A 14,942-nucleotide genomic window follows, 5' to 3' on the forward strand; every position below is an offset into this window, starting at 1 on the left:
GGAATTTCCTCAGCGTTCAAATGTTCTTTTGATGAATTTGTGGGGGAGAAAGTGGTCTCCCCATCATATTCCTCTGTTATCTTTTGCCTGCCCCACAGTTTTCTTTATAGTCCAAATCTCACATCCATACATGACTACCGGAAAAACCATAGCCTTGACTAAATGGACATTTGTTGGCAATGTAATGTCTCTGCTTTTCAATATGCTGTCTAGGTTGGTCATAACTTTTCTTCCAAGAAGCAAGTGTCTTCATTTCATGGCTGCAGTCACCATCTGCAGTGATTTTGGAGCCCCCCAAAATAAAGTCTGTCACTGTTTTCCCATCCATTTAAAATGAAGTGATGGGACCAGATGGCATGATCTTAGTTTTCTGAATGTTGAATTTTAAGCCAACTAATTCACGCTCCTCTTTCACTTTCATCAAGCGGCTCTTTATTCCTTCTTCCCTTTCTGCCATAACAGTGATGTCATCTGCATATCTGAGGTTATTGATATTTTTCCTGGCAATCTTGATTCCAGCTTGTGCTTCTTCCAGCCCAGCATTTCTCATGATGTACTCTGCATATAAGTTAAATAAGCAGGGTGAGAATATACAGCCTTGATGTACTCCTTTTCCTGTTTGGAACCAGTCTGTTATTCCATGTCCAGTTCTAACTGTTGCTTCCTGACTTGCATACAGATTTCTCAGGAGGCAGGTCAGGTGGTCTGGTATTCCCATCTCTTTCAGAATTTGTCACAGTTTTTTGTGATCCCCATAGTCAAAGGCTTTGGCATAGTCAATAAAGCAGAAATATATGCTTTTCTGGAACTCTCTTGCTTTTTCAATGATCCAGTGGATGTTGGCAATATGATCTCTGGTTCCTCTGCCTTTTCTAAATCCAGCTTGAACATCTGTAAGTTCACAGTTCACGTACTGTTGAACTCTGGCTTGGAGAATTTTGAGCATTATGTTGCTAGTGTGTGAGGTGTGTGCAATTGTGCAGTAGTTTGAGCATTCTTTAGCATTGCCTTTCTTTGGGATTGAAATGAAAACTGACCTTTTCTAGTCTGGTGGCCACTGCTGAGTTTTCCAAATTTGCTGGCATATTGAGTGCAGCACTTTCACAGCATCATCTTTTAAGATTTGAAATAGGTCAACAAGAATTCCATCACCTCCACTAGCTTCATTTGTAGTGATGCTTCCTAAGGCCCAGTTGACTTTGCATTTCAGGACGTCTGGCTCTAGATGACTGATCACACCATCGTAATTATCTGGGTCTTGAATATCTTTTTCGTAAGTTCTTCTGTGTATTCTTGCCACCTCTTCTTAATATCTTCTGCTTCTGTTATGTCCACACCATTTCTGTCCATTATTGTGCCCATCTTTGCATGAAATATTCCCTTGGTATCTCTACTTTTCTTGAAGAGACCTCTAGTCTTTTCCATTCTACTGTTTTCCTCTATTTCTTTGCATTGATCACTGAGGAAGACTTTCTTATCTCTCCTTGTTATTCTTTAGAACTCTGCATTCAAATGGATATATCTTTCCTTTTCTCCTTTGTCTTTAACTTCTCTTCTTTTCTCAGCTAATTGTAAGGCCTCCTCAGACAACCATTTTGCCTTTTTGCATTTCCTTTTCTTGGGGATTGTCTTGATCCCTGCCTCCTGTACAGTGTCATGAACCTGCGTCCATAGTTCTTCAGGCACTCTGACTATCAGATCTAATACCTTGACTCTATTTCTCACTTCCACTGTAAAATCATATAATCAAATCACGTTGACATTCCAGGAATCAGCAAACTAAAATGGACTAGAATGGGTGAATTTAACTCAGGTGACCATTATATCTACTACTGAGGGCAGGAATCCCTTAGAAGAAATGGAGTAGCCATCATTGGTCAACAAGAGTCTGAAATGCGGTACTTGGATGCAATCTCAAAAACGACAGAATGATCTCTGTTCATTTCCAAGGCAAACCATTCAATATCACAGCAATCTAAGTCTATGCCCCAAGCAGTAATGCAGAAGAAGCTGAAGTTGAATGGTTCTATGAACACCTACAAGAGTTTTTAGAACTAACATCCAAAAAAGATGTCCTTTGCATTATAGGGGACTGGAATACAAAAGTAGGAAGTCAAGAAACACCTGGATAACAGGCCTTGGAATACAGAATGAATCAGGGCAAAGACCAATAGAGTTTTGCCAAGAAAATGCACTGGCCATAGCAAACACCTTCTTCCAACAAGACAAGAGAAGACTCTACACATGGATATCACCAAATGGTCAACACCAAAATCAGATTGATTATATTCTTTGCAACCAAAGATGGTGAAGCTCTATGCAGTCAACAAAAACAAGACCAAGAGCTGACTGTGGCTCAGATCATGAACTCCTTATTGCCAAATTCAGACATAAATTGAAGAAAGTAGGGAAAACCACTAGACCATTCAGGTATGACCTGAATCAAATCCCTTATGATTATACAGTGGAAGTGAGAAATAGATTTAAGGGACTAGATCTGATAGATAGAGTGCCTGATGAACTATGGAATGAGGTTTGTGACATTTTCAGGAGAGAGGGATCAAGACAATCCCCATGGTAAAGAAATGCAAAAAAGTAAAATGGCTGTCTGGGGAAGCCTTAAAAATAGGTGTGAAAAGAAGAGAAGCGAAAAGCAAAGGAGAAAAGGAAAGATATAAGTATCTGAGTGCCGAGTTCCAAAGAATATAAGGAAGAGATAAGAAAGCCTTCCTCAGGGATCAATGCAAAGAAATAGAGGAAAACAATAGAATGGGAAAGACTAGAGATCTCTTCAAGAAAACTAGAGATACCAAGGGAACATTTCATGGAAAGATGGGCTCTATAAAGGACAGAAACAGTATGGACCTAACAGAAGCAGAAGATGTTAAGAAGAGGTGGCAGGAATACACAGAAGAACTGTACAAAAAAGATCTTCATGATGAAGATAATCACGATGGTGTGATCACTCACCTAGAGCCAGACATCTTGGAATCTGAAGCCAATTGGGCCTTAAGAAGCATGACTACGAAAAAAGCTAGTGGAGGTGATGGAATTCCTGTTGACCTATTTCAAATCCCGAAAGATGATGCTGTGAAAGTGCTGCACTCAATACGCCAGCAAATTTGGAAAACTCAGCAGTGGCCACAGGACTGGAAAAGGTAAGTTTGCATTCCAATCCCAAAGAAAGGCAATGCCAAAGAATGCTCAAACTACCGCACAATTGCACTCATCTCACACGCTAGTAAAGTAATGCTCAAAATTCTCCAAGCCAGGCTTCAGCAGTACGTGAATCGTGAACTTCCAGATGTTCAAGCTGCTTTTAGAAAAGGCGGAGGAACCAGAGACCAAATTACCAACATCCGCTGGATCATTGAAAAAGCAAGAGAGTTCCAGAAAAGCATATATTTCTGCTTTACTGACTATGCCAAAGCCTTTGACTATGGGGATCACAATAAACTGTGGACAATTCTGAAAGAGATGGGAATACCAGACCCCCTGACCTGCCTCTTGAGAAATTTGTATGCAGGTCAGGAAGCAACAGTTAAAACTGGACATGGAACAACAGACTGGTTCCAAACAGGAAAAGCAGTGCATCAAGGCTGTATATTCTCACCCTGCTTATTTAACTTATATGCAGAGTACATCATGAGAAACGCTTGGCTGGAAGAAGCACTAGCTGGAATCAAGATTTCTGGGAGAATTATCAATAACCTCACATATGCAGATGACACCACCCTTATTCCAGAAAGTGAGGAAGAACTAAAGAGCCTCTTGATGAAAGTGAAAGAAGAGAGTGAAAAAGTTGGCTTAAAGCTCAATATTCAGAAAAGGAAGAACATGGCATCTGGTCCCATCACTTCATGGGAAATAGATGGGGAAACAGTGGAAACAGTGTCAGACTTTATTTTTCTGGGCTCCAAAATGACTGCAGATGGTGACTGCAGCCATGAAATTAAAAGACGCTTACTCCTTAGAAGGAAGGTTATGACCAACCTAGATAGCATATTCAAAAGCAGAGACATTACTTTGCCAACAAAGGTCCATCTAGTCAAGGCTATGGTTTTTCCAGTGGTCATGTATGGATGTGAGAGTTGGACTGTGAAGAAAGCTGACCGCCAAAGAATTGATGCTTTTGAACTGTGGTGTTGGAGAAGACTCTTGAGAGTCCCTTGGACTGCAAGGAGATCCAACCAGTCCATTCTGAAGGAGATCAGCCCTGGGATTTCTTTGGAAGGAATGATGCTAAAGCTGAAACTCCAGTACTTTGGCCACCTCATGCGAAGAGTTGACTCATTGGAAAAGACTCTGATGCTGGGAGGGATTGGGGGCAGGAGGAGAAGGGGACAACAGAGGATGAGGTGGCTGGATGGCATCAGTGACTCGATGGACGTGAGTCCGAGTGAACTCCGGGAGTCGGTGATGGACAGGGAGGCCTGGCGTGCTGCTGTTCATGTGGTCACAAAGAGTCGGACATGACTGAGTTACTGAACTGAACTGAACTGAATGGTCGAGTGGTTTTCCCTATTTTCTTCAGTTTAAGTCTGAATTTGGCAATAACGAGTTCATGATCTGAGCCACAGTCAGCTCCTGGTCTTGTTTTTACTGACTGTATAAAGGTTCTCCATCTCTGGCTGCAAAGAATATAATCAACCCTATTTTGGTGTCGACCATCTGGTCATGTCCATGTGTAGAGTCCTCTCTTGTGTTGTTGGAAGGGGGTGTTTGCTATGACCAGTGCATTCTCTTGGCAAAACTGTATTAGCCTTTGTCCTGCTGCATTCTGTACTCCAAGGCCAAATTTGCCTGTAACTCTAGATGTTTCTTGACTTCCCATTTTTGCATTCTAGTCCCCTATAATGAAAAGTACATCTTTTTTGATTGTTAATTCTAGAAATTCTTTAGATCTTCATAGAACTGTTCAACTTCAGCTTCTTCAGCATTACTCGTTGGGGTATAGACATGGATTATTTTGATATTGAATAGTTTGCCTTGGAAAAGAACAGAGATCATTCTGTCGTTTTTGAAACTGCATCCAAGTACTGCATTTCCAACTCTTTTGTTGAGTATGATGGCTACTCCATTTCTTCTAAGGGATTTTTGCCCACAGTAGTAGATATAATGGGTTATATCTGTGTCAATGGGTTAGCCAAAAACGTAGTTCAACAAATATTTTTAACACTTGTATACAAAGTCAAATAAGGCACATTTCCTGCCATAAGGGGTAAAAAAAAAAGCACATGAACTAACAAATATAATAAATGAGATACATAATAAAATGCAATATGCTTAGGAACATATCATCTTATTCCTCTTTACCTCTGTCTCAATTTCTAACAATGTCTTGTACATAACAGATGCTTAATAAAGATTCATGAAATTGAACTAAATTCAAATTTCCAAAGTAGAAGGCATGGATTCAAATTCCACCTTGGAATAAATATTCTTTGTTCAATAAAGGCTTGCTATAGGGTATGTGGAACACTGGAAGCTTGTAAACATTAATTTCAAGTGCTAGGTCAAAATAACATTGAAAAAAAAAAAAGATCATTTTAACCGTATGTGCAAACTGCTACACTAAAATGGAAATTGAAAAATAAGGTAATAACTACTTATGATGCAAAGTTTCAAGTAAGATATATGTTAATATATCACAGCATCACCAAAACTATGTTTTCTCACCGCCACCATTTTAAAAACAAATTTTCTTGGATTAAAGGCAAATAGGAAATATTCCACATTTCAGAGCCAGTTATCTTTGAAAATTCTGGAAATTCTTTCTTTCCTTTAATTTGGCTGTCCTGGCATGGCTTTCAGGATCCTAGTTCCTCAACCAGGAATCAAACCCAGGCCACGAGACTGAAAGTGCCTAGTCCTAACCCTTGGACTGCCAGAGAATTCCTGGAAATTATTTCTCTTATTAATTTATCATGTAATGGGCTCATTACCATAGGTTACCATGTGACACAAGAAGGAAAATGGAGGCTCACAGTTCAGTACTCAATTTCTAAATTTATTTTAATGTAAAGTGACAGTTGGTAGAGAGATATCTTGAATGTTCTCCAACTTCAGTACTTATTTTAACCTATAAATTTGTGAGGTACAGGGCTGGATTAAACCCCTTAGAGACATTTGGCCCTGAAAAGATTACAGTGACTTCACTTTACATATAATATAAAATTTAATATACAATTCACTGAACTGTACATTAAAAAGTCAGTTTTACTACATGATAGCCTGAAAAATAATGAATGATGTAATATCAACTAACTCAAGACATTCTATTTTTCCCATAGTGACTATCTGGATGTCTTGTATAAAGTGATAAAACCAAGTTCTGCCACCCTGAAATTTGTGACCCAGGTTTATAAACATGTGCTCAGACTACCTATTAGCACTTTGTAAGAAGACACTCACATTACCTCCTCTATCTTTAGAATCCTAAGGACAATATTTCTTTAGTGCAATTCAGAGCTGAGGAACATCCAAAAATAAGCTTGCCTTGAGCAGATGTGTGAAAGATATAGGTCTTATACTGGCTACCAGTACAGGCTTTCTGAGATGCAGAGAAGCCAGGTGCTGACATAATGTGATTTGAGGGCAATCTTGGGGCAATCTGATCTTACTGACCTGTATTACTCACCATGTACTCAATTCTCATGGCTCTTCTTAATGAGAAATGAACTACTTATCTGGATTGAGGCATTCTGTTATATCAGAGGAATAACATCTTCAGGAATTGGTTTATTAAACTAAAGTACATTCTTTTGCCACCCAGTCAAGCTCAATCCAACGATATGTGCAAGACTGGTCAACTGCGATGGAACAGGGATGGCAATGAGAGGAAAATAAAGCTGAAATGTGGTTCATGTTTTAATTCTGTTTCTACATGTTTTTTAGTTATGCTTAGGTGTAGCTGCATTTTATAAAATCAAACTATTTTTAGAGGATGGTGTAGATCTTAAAATAAATACTCTTGCATGTGTCAACTCACTCAAAGACGAGCCAGTGCATGGATGGCCAATTACAGATGGCAAAGAAGAGGAGAGCAAAAGAAGAGACTGAAAGGCACTCTATTTAGGAAAGAACTGGTCAGCAAACAGGTGAAGGAAGTGAAGGGGCAGTTAATGTTGTAGGAATTGATTAATTTTTCTGTCGTGGAGGTTGAGTGAATGAGATAGATTCTACCTTGGCTTTCAGGCAAGGAAAGACTGGTCCAGGAAACAAAGCCAAGTGCCACAAGATACATGAAGCAGTCAAGATGCTTCTTCTAGGGTAGCTAAGCTTTATGTGGAAGGTGGGGAGATACACAGGGGTTTAACTCTGGATGTAACTGTTAGAAGTCTAACTCAATAGCCAAAAAATGAAAACAGCCCAAATATTTATCAGTAGATGAATGAATAAACAAATTATGACATATACATATAATGGAATATGATTCAGACATTAAGAAAGGAACAAAGTACTGATACATGCTACAATCTGGATGAACCTTGAAAACATTAAGTTTAGTAAAAGAAGCCAGACATGAAAGGTCACATATTATATAATTCTGTTTATATGAAATGTCTAGAGTAGAAAATTCCATATGAACAGAAACCAGAGGTTGGGTAAGGGGAATTTGGAAGTAAGTACTTCATAGGTAGGGGTTTCCTTTTGGGGTGATGAAAAATTTTGGAACTAGACAATGATAATGGGTATACAATATTGTGAACCACTGAACTGTTCACTTTAAATAGTTACTTTTCTGTGAACTTCATCTCAATAAAAAAATTAGGTTTTATTCAAATCAAAGGACCTCTAACTTTCAATACTCAAGGTCACTTAGTTCTTTTAAAGTTTGAGTGACATCAAAATCAGAAAATAATAACATTTAAAGATTAATGAGAACAGAGGCTAATTAGTTTTAAGTCTATTTCTATATGCTTTTATTTACTTATATGCTCTAACAAAGAATAAACAAAAATATGTATAACCAGTAGTGATATTCAAAATATTTAGCAAGTTGTACAGCATGGACTTTGACCAATAAGGTACAATGCCAGCTGTCAACAACCAACAGACAAGTATTTCCCTCACTTTATCTCTAATGACCAAATGTGATAGTTAATTTTATGTGTCAACCTGATGGGGTCACCAGGTACCCAGATATCTGGTTAAACATTGTTTCTGGGTGTGTCTGTGAAGGTGTTTCCTGGTGAGATTAGCATTTGAACTGGTAGAATGAGTAAAACAGATTGCCCTCCCCAATGTGGGTGGGCATCATCCAATCTGTTGGATAAGAGGTAGAGCATTTGTCCCATCTCTGCCTGACTGCATGAGCTGAAATATGGGTCTTCTGCCCTTAGACTAGGAATTACACCATTGGTTCCCCTGGTTCTCAAGCCTTCAAACTCTGACTGAATCACACCACTGGCTTTCCTGGGTCTCTAGCTTGCAGATGACAGACTGTGGAACTTCTCACCCTCCAAAATCCCAAGAGCCAATTCCTCATAATAAATCTCATTCTATATATCTATATATATCCTATTGGTTCTGTTTCACTGGAGAACCCCAACTAATGCACCAAACTACTGGGAAGCTTAGCTAAGTAAACAATGAAGCTATAACCAAGGATCCATCACATCTCCTAAAACACTGCATCTGATTTACACACCTAGTACCCGGAAGAAAATAAATACTTTCATGAGTACTGGTATTGAAAGCCATATCATATATGTTTGTAAAGTATTACGGGCTGAATATTTGTGTCCCCTAAAAGTTCATATGTTGAAGCCTTAATCTCCACTGTAATAGTATTTGGAGATGGGCCCTTTGGGAGGTAACTAGAGTAATTAGGAGGTAATTAGATGAGGTCATGAGGGCAGGTCCTTGATCTGATGGGGTTACACCCTTATAAGAGACATCAAGGACTTCCCTGGTGGTGCAGTGGCTAAGACTCTGTGCTCCCAATGCAGAGGCCTGGGTTCCACTCCCGGTCAAGGAACTAGATCCCACATGCCACAGCTAAGATCTGAGGCAGCCAAATAAATAAAATTTTTAAAAAGAGACATCAGAGAAGTTGCCCTCCCCTCCACTACACAACTCTTAACACCGAGAGGTCATGTGAGCACACAGTGAGAGGGTAAGTGCACGGCCTCAGAACAAAACCTACCTTCTCAGTATCTTGATGGCAGACTTTCCAGCCTCCAGAACTATGAAGAGGAAAAAAAAAAAAGTTATGTATTTAAAGTCACCAAGTCTACTTGTTATGGCAGCCTGAATGAAGTAAGACATAAGGGTTCCAATTTTTCAACTTTTATCACCTGTATGAGGTCTTAATATTTCCTGTTTGAGGAGGTCAAAGAAGGGTTTATAACCTGATCCTGATGGCATTCTGTGTATGGGTCATTTTCTACATTACTTTCTTGGTTAGTATGAATATTAAGTAGCCTGATGTGGAACAAGGACTGCCGGGGTCCAGCCCCGGCTGATCCAGGGTATTCGAAGTGGGGACGGCGTCAGCGAGGGTCAGGATACAATAGCTTTAATGAGATATTAATTAAAGATATAAAGAGTAATAGAATAAGGATAGCTCAGTAGGAAAATTCAGTGTAGAAAAGAGGCTGAGTAGCTTGGTTTACGCAGGAGACCAATAAAACTTCAAGACAAGAAGCTTGCACCACTCACATAGGCCGCAGGCATCCTTCTGTTCTCCCGAAGGAGAGGAGACACTGAGGCCTCCCCAGTCGGATCTTAGAAGCCCAGGCATAATTAGTAAGCATGGCGGGTTCTGCGCTCCAGATGGAGACTCAGCCAGAGTGAGAGAGAGACATGGGGAGACCAGTATTTCGAGAAACTGATCCCAATTCTTTATTTTCAAGAGTCTGTTTTTATACACTGAGATGTTATACAAAAGTCACGTGGGGACAGCAGTCCTGACTTTTATTAAAGTCAGGTGCTTCACACAAATGTATACAGAGGTCTTAGGAGTGTTACATCATCTTCTGGCCAGGGGGGCCTGCTGACAATTTATGACCCTCTCCTTGTGACAGTGGTCAGTCAACCAGAACACTTTTTTCTCCAAGGGTGATTATTCTTAAAACAGACGCCACCCAAATAAAGTTACATTCCTATAGGGTGAGGGTGTAGTGGGTTTTAGTTAAGGAAAGAATTTACTTAGCCTAAGGTCTAACGTGATTAATATCAAAGGTTAATACTTATTTCTTCTATATATTCATTAATGTGTGTAAGGGCAGGGGATATGGAGACTTAGCAACAAACATTGGCTCAACAAATGAAAAACCCTTCACCAATACAATTTCTAATCAGCCCATTATACTAATAGTTTTCTAACTTTTCTAAGGAACCTGTTTTTAGAAGGTTTAAAGCATCTCATGCCTCTCACAGTAGGGAGGCTGTGAGTGATCACATGTGGCGGGACAAGCCTGTCAGGCAGGCTAGAGAACCTTCAGAGGAGTTTGTAGGTTAAAACACTCTTATCACGCCCAGGAATTTTGATTAACTGGAGCTCTAGGTTAACTCCTTCTCCGAAAGAGGTGGTGGGGGACAGCGCCCCGTAAAGTCAGGGGTGTAGATGAGCACAAAGTAGTAAAGTAGGCAGGGTCTGGTTATGGGGGTAGATGCTCGAGGATTTCCAGGGGGACTCCTGAGGCTCGATCCCGCCTTTGCGTATGTCAAGCCTCCTTTCTCATGACCTTTGTCACGGGCAGAATACCTCACTCTGGCCCCCAACAAAGGACAACACATTCTTTAGCATTTATAAAAAGAATGATGAGACGATAAAGTCAAAGTGATCTTCTCGTTCCATGTATCAGCAATTTTAAGTGAATATATACTTATTATTGATAAGTTGTAAATGATATAGGGGTTTATTTTTTTTTCATTCCTAAAGTTCAGAACACTGAGATCTTTATTTTTTCAGTGAATTGCTTTGAACAAGCTTGCTTTGACCTTTCCAACTTACTAGTGAATAGTTTCTTGCTTGGCTTAAATGTTTCAGTTACCTAGTGCTTTTCCTAGCATGGTCTGCAACAGGGAAAATCATTAGACTGCATGTCAAGCTCCACTTGCTGTTGTGAGATTCAGTCAACAAATGCCAGGAAGGGGCATCCACAGGCCTTTGGAATTGAAACATGTTGACATGCCACATAAAGGTGAAGTGATAGATCTGGGTGACTTTTTATCATCTTTTCATTTGTTCTTGAACTGGTCTCAGACAAAATACATTTATGCTCTGATTACTATGATTAAGACTGGTATCAAGATGACCTGCTTTGTAGCTGTCTGACCAGGAAAACACATTCTATTCAATCTGTAGCTCATAAAATAACTTTCCATAAAAATAAAAGAATGAATGCCTTTATACTTGATTTGTCTCTTACATCTTTAAGATCTAATTCCCCTTCTATAAGGAGTAAAGCAAAATTTTGACTAAAATCTGTGAAAGGTAGACTTGCTACATTTAAAACAAGATTCCTTTTGTATCAGTTCAGTACAGTTCAGTCACTCAGTCATGTCTGACTCTTTGCAACCCCATGAATTACACCACATTAGGCCTCCTTGTTCATCAGCAACTCTCAGAGTTCACTCAAACTTGTGTCCATCGAGTCGGTGATGCCATCCAGCCATCTCATCCTCTATCATCCCCTTCTCCTCATGCCCCCAAGCCCTCCCAGCATCAGGGGCTTTTCCAATGAGTCAACACTTCGCATGAGGTAGCCAAATTATTGGAGTTTCAGCTTCAGCATCAGTCCTGCCAATGAACACCCAGGACTGGTCTCCTTTAGGATGGACTGGTTGGATCTCCTTGCAGTCTAAGGGACTCTCAAGAGTCTTCTCCAACACCACAGTTCAAAAGCATCAATTCTTCGACGTTCAGCTTTCTTCACAATCCAACTCTCATATCCATAAATGACCACTGGAAAAACCATAGCCTTGACTAGATGGATCTTTGTTAGCAAAGTAATGTCTCTGCTTTTTAATATGTTATCTAGTTGGTCACTTCAAGGCTGTATATTGTCACCCTGTTTATTTAACTTATATGCAGAGTACATCATGAGAAACGCTGGACTGGAAGAAGCACTAGCTGGAATCAAGATTGCTGGGAGAAATATCAATAACCTAAGATATGCAGATGACACCACCCTTATGGCAGAAAGTGAAGAGGAACTAAAAAGTCTCCTGATGAAAGTGAAAGTGTAGAGTGAAAAAGTTGGCTTAAAGCTCAAGATTCAGAAAACGAAGATCATGGCATCCGGTCCCATCACTTCATGGGAAATAGATGGGGAAACAGTAGAAACAGTGTCAGACTTTATTTTTTGGGCTCCAAAATCACTGCAGATGGTGACTGCAGCCATGAAATTAAAAGACTCTTACTCTTTGGAAGGAAAGTTATGACCAATCTAGAGAGCATATTCAAAAACAGAGACATTTCTTTGCCAACAAAGGTCCGTCTAGGCACGGCTATGGTTTTTCCTGTGGTCATGTAGGGATGTGAGAGTTGGATTGTGAAGAAGGCTGAGCGCCGAAGAATTGATGGTTTTGAACTGTGGTGTTGGAGAAGACTCTTGAGAGTCCCTTGGACTGCAAGGAGATCCAACTAGTCCATTCTGAAGGAGATCAGCCCTGGAATTTCTTTGGAAGGAATGATGGTAAAGCTGAAACTCCAGTACTTTGGCCATGCGAAGAGCTGACTCATTGGAAAAGACTCTGATGCTGGGAGGGATTGGGGGCAGGAGGAGAAGGGGACAACAGAGGATGAGGTGGCTGGATGGCATCACTGACTGGATGGACGTGAGTCTGAGTGAACTCCGGGAGTTGGCAATGGACAGGGAGGCTTGGCGTGCTGCAATTCATGGGGTCGCAAAGAGTCGGACATGACTGTGCAACTGAAGTGAAATGAACTGAGGTTGCTCACAACTTTCCTTCCAAGGAGTAACTTTTAATTTCATGGCCACAATCACCATCTGCAGTGATTTTGGAGCCCCCCCCCAAATAAAGTCTAACACTGTTTCCACTATTTCCCCATCTATTTCCCATGAAGTGATGGAACCAGATGCCATTTGTATAGATTTTTGAAATTAGCTTTCATCTAAAGTGCCTTAAATTGACTATTCACTTTTCTAATAATGTTTTAGAAATCAATCACTTTTTATTTTAAAATATTATTCATGTGACATAATGTAGTAGGAAATATAATCAAATGGTTGTTTTTTCTGTCCATTCAGTAAATGTTTACAATCTAGAAAAACAAGTTGAAGGGTATGAGTGGTGTGCTGATTTAGGAGAAGAGATTGGGAGGTTCTCCTTGCTAAGTAGTAGATATTCAACACCATAGCAGCAGTTAATGATATGGTAAAATCCATGGAGAAGATCACATAGAAAATGAAATAAATCTTTTCATGTGTTTGTTAGACATATTTATGTCTTCTGTGGAGAAATGTCTGTTTAGTTCTTTGGCCCATTTTTTGATTGGGTCATTTATTTTTCTGGAATTGAGCTGTAGGAGTTGCTTGTGTATTTTTGAGATTAGTTGTTTGTCAGTTGCTTCATTTGCTATTATTTCCTCCAATTCTGAAGGCTGTCTTTTCACCTTGCTTATAGTTTCCTTTGTTGTGCAGAAGCTTTTAAGTTTAACTAGGTCCCATTTGTTTAGTTTTGCTTTTATTTCCAATATTCTGGGAGGTGGGTCATAGAAGATCCTGCTGTGATTTATGTCAGAGAGTGTTTTGCCTATGTTCTCCTCTAGGAGTTTTATAGTTTCTGGTCTTACATTTAGATCTTTAATCCATTTTGAGTTTATTTTTGTGTATGGTGTTAGAAAGTGTTCTAGTTTCATTCTTTTACAAGTGGTTGACCAGTTTTCCTAGCACCACTTGTAGGTACCATTTCACGCCAGTCAGAGTGGCTGTGATCCAAAAGTCTACAAACAATAAATGCTGGAGAGGGTGTGGAGAAAAGGGAACACTTTTACACTGTTGGTGGGAATGCAAACTAGTACAGCCACTATGGAGAACAGTATGGAGATTCCTTAAAAAACTGGAAATAGAACTGCCTTATGACCCAGCAATCCCACTGCTGGCCATACACACTGAGGAAATCAGAATTGAAAGAGACACGTGTACCCCAATGTTCATTGCAGCACTGTTTATAATAGCCAGGACATGGAAGCAATCTAGATGTCCATCAGCAGATGAATGGATAATAAAGCTGTGGTACATATACACAATGGAGTATTACTCAGCCATTAAAAAGAATACATTTGAATCAGTTCTAATGAGGTGGATGAAACTGGAGCCTATTATACAGAGTGAAGTAAGCCAGAAAGAAAAACACCAATACAGTATACTAACCCGTGTATATGGAATTTAGAAAGATGGTAACAATAACCCTGTATACGAGACAGCAAAAGAGACACAGATGTATAGAACAGTCTTTTGGACTCTGTGGGAGAGGGAGAGGGTGGGATGATTTGGGAGAATGGCATTGAAACATGTATAATATCATATATGAAACGAGTCGCCAGTCCAGGTTTGATGCACGATACTGGATGCTTGGGGCTGGTGCACTGGGACGACCCAGAGGGATGGTATGGGGAGGGAGGAGGGAGGAGGGTTCAGGATGGGGAACACATGTATACCTGTGGCAGATTCATGTTGATACATGGCAAAACTAATACAATATTGTAAAGTTAAAAAAAATTAAAAAAATAATCACAAACATACAAAAAAAATGAAAATGAAATAAAATGAGAAGATCCATTCAGATGAAATTAATATAAAGAATAATACACACAAATAGAAGTAATTACTGGACTTTGATGGTCACTGAAATGCATGAATTCAGAGAACATTTTCTCTTATGTTTGGATTTCCCATCACTTTTCCAATTGTGTGGCTTTCAGCTAGTGTATTTATCTTTATGGACACAATTGTGAGCACACT

General features: G+C 39.7%; 1 long non-coding RNA gene across 1 annotated transcript in view; it reads right to left on the minus strand.

Annotated features, from left to right (window-relative positions):
* LOC138986323 (uncharacterized) overlaps positions 1–14,942 on the minus strand; it is a 130,023-nt gene that overhangs the window by 23,707 nt on the left and 91,374 nt on the right. Inside the window, exon 3 of the long non-coding RNA XR_011463155.1 lies at positions 9,152–9,191. This is a non-coding gene — a long non-coding RNA (uncharacterized lncRNA). The remainder of the gene's footprint in view (positions 1–9,151; positions 9,192–14,942) is intronic.

This window comes from Bos mutus, chromosome X (genome assembly GCF_027580195.1).
Source record: "Bos mutus isolate GX-2022 chromosome X, NWIPB_WYAK_1.1, whole genome shotgun sequence".
Taxonomy (NCBI): Eukaryota; Metazoa; Chordata; class Mammalia; order Artiodactyla; family Bovidae; genus Bos; species Bos mutus.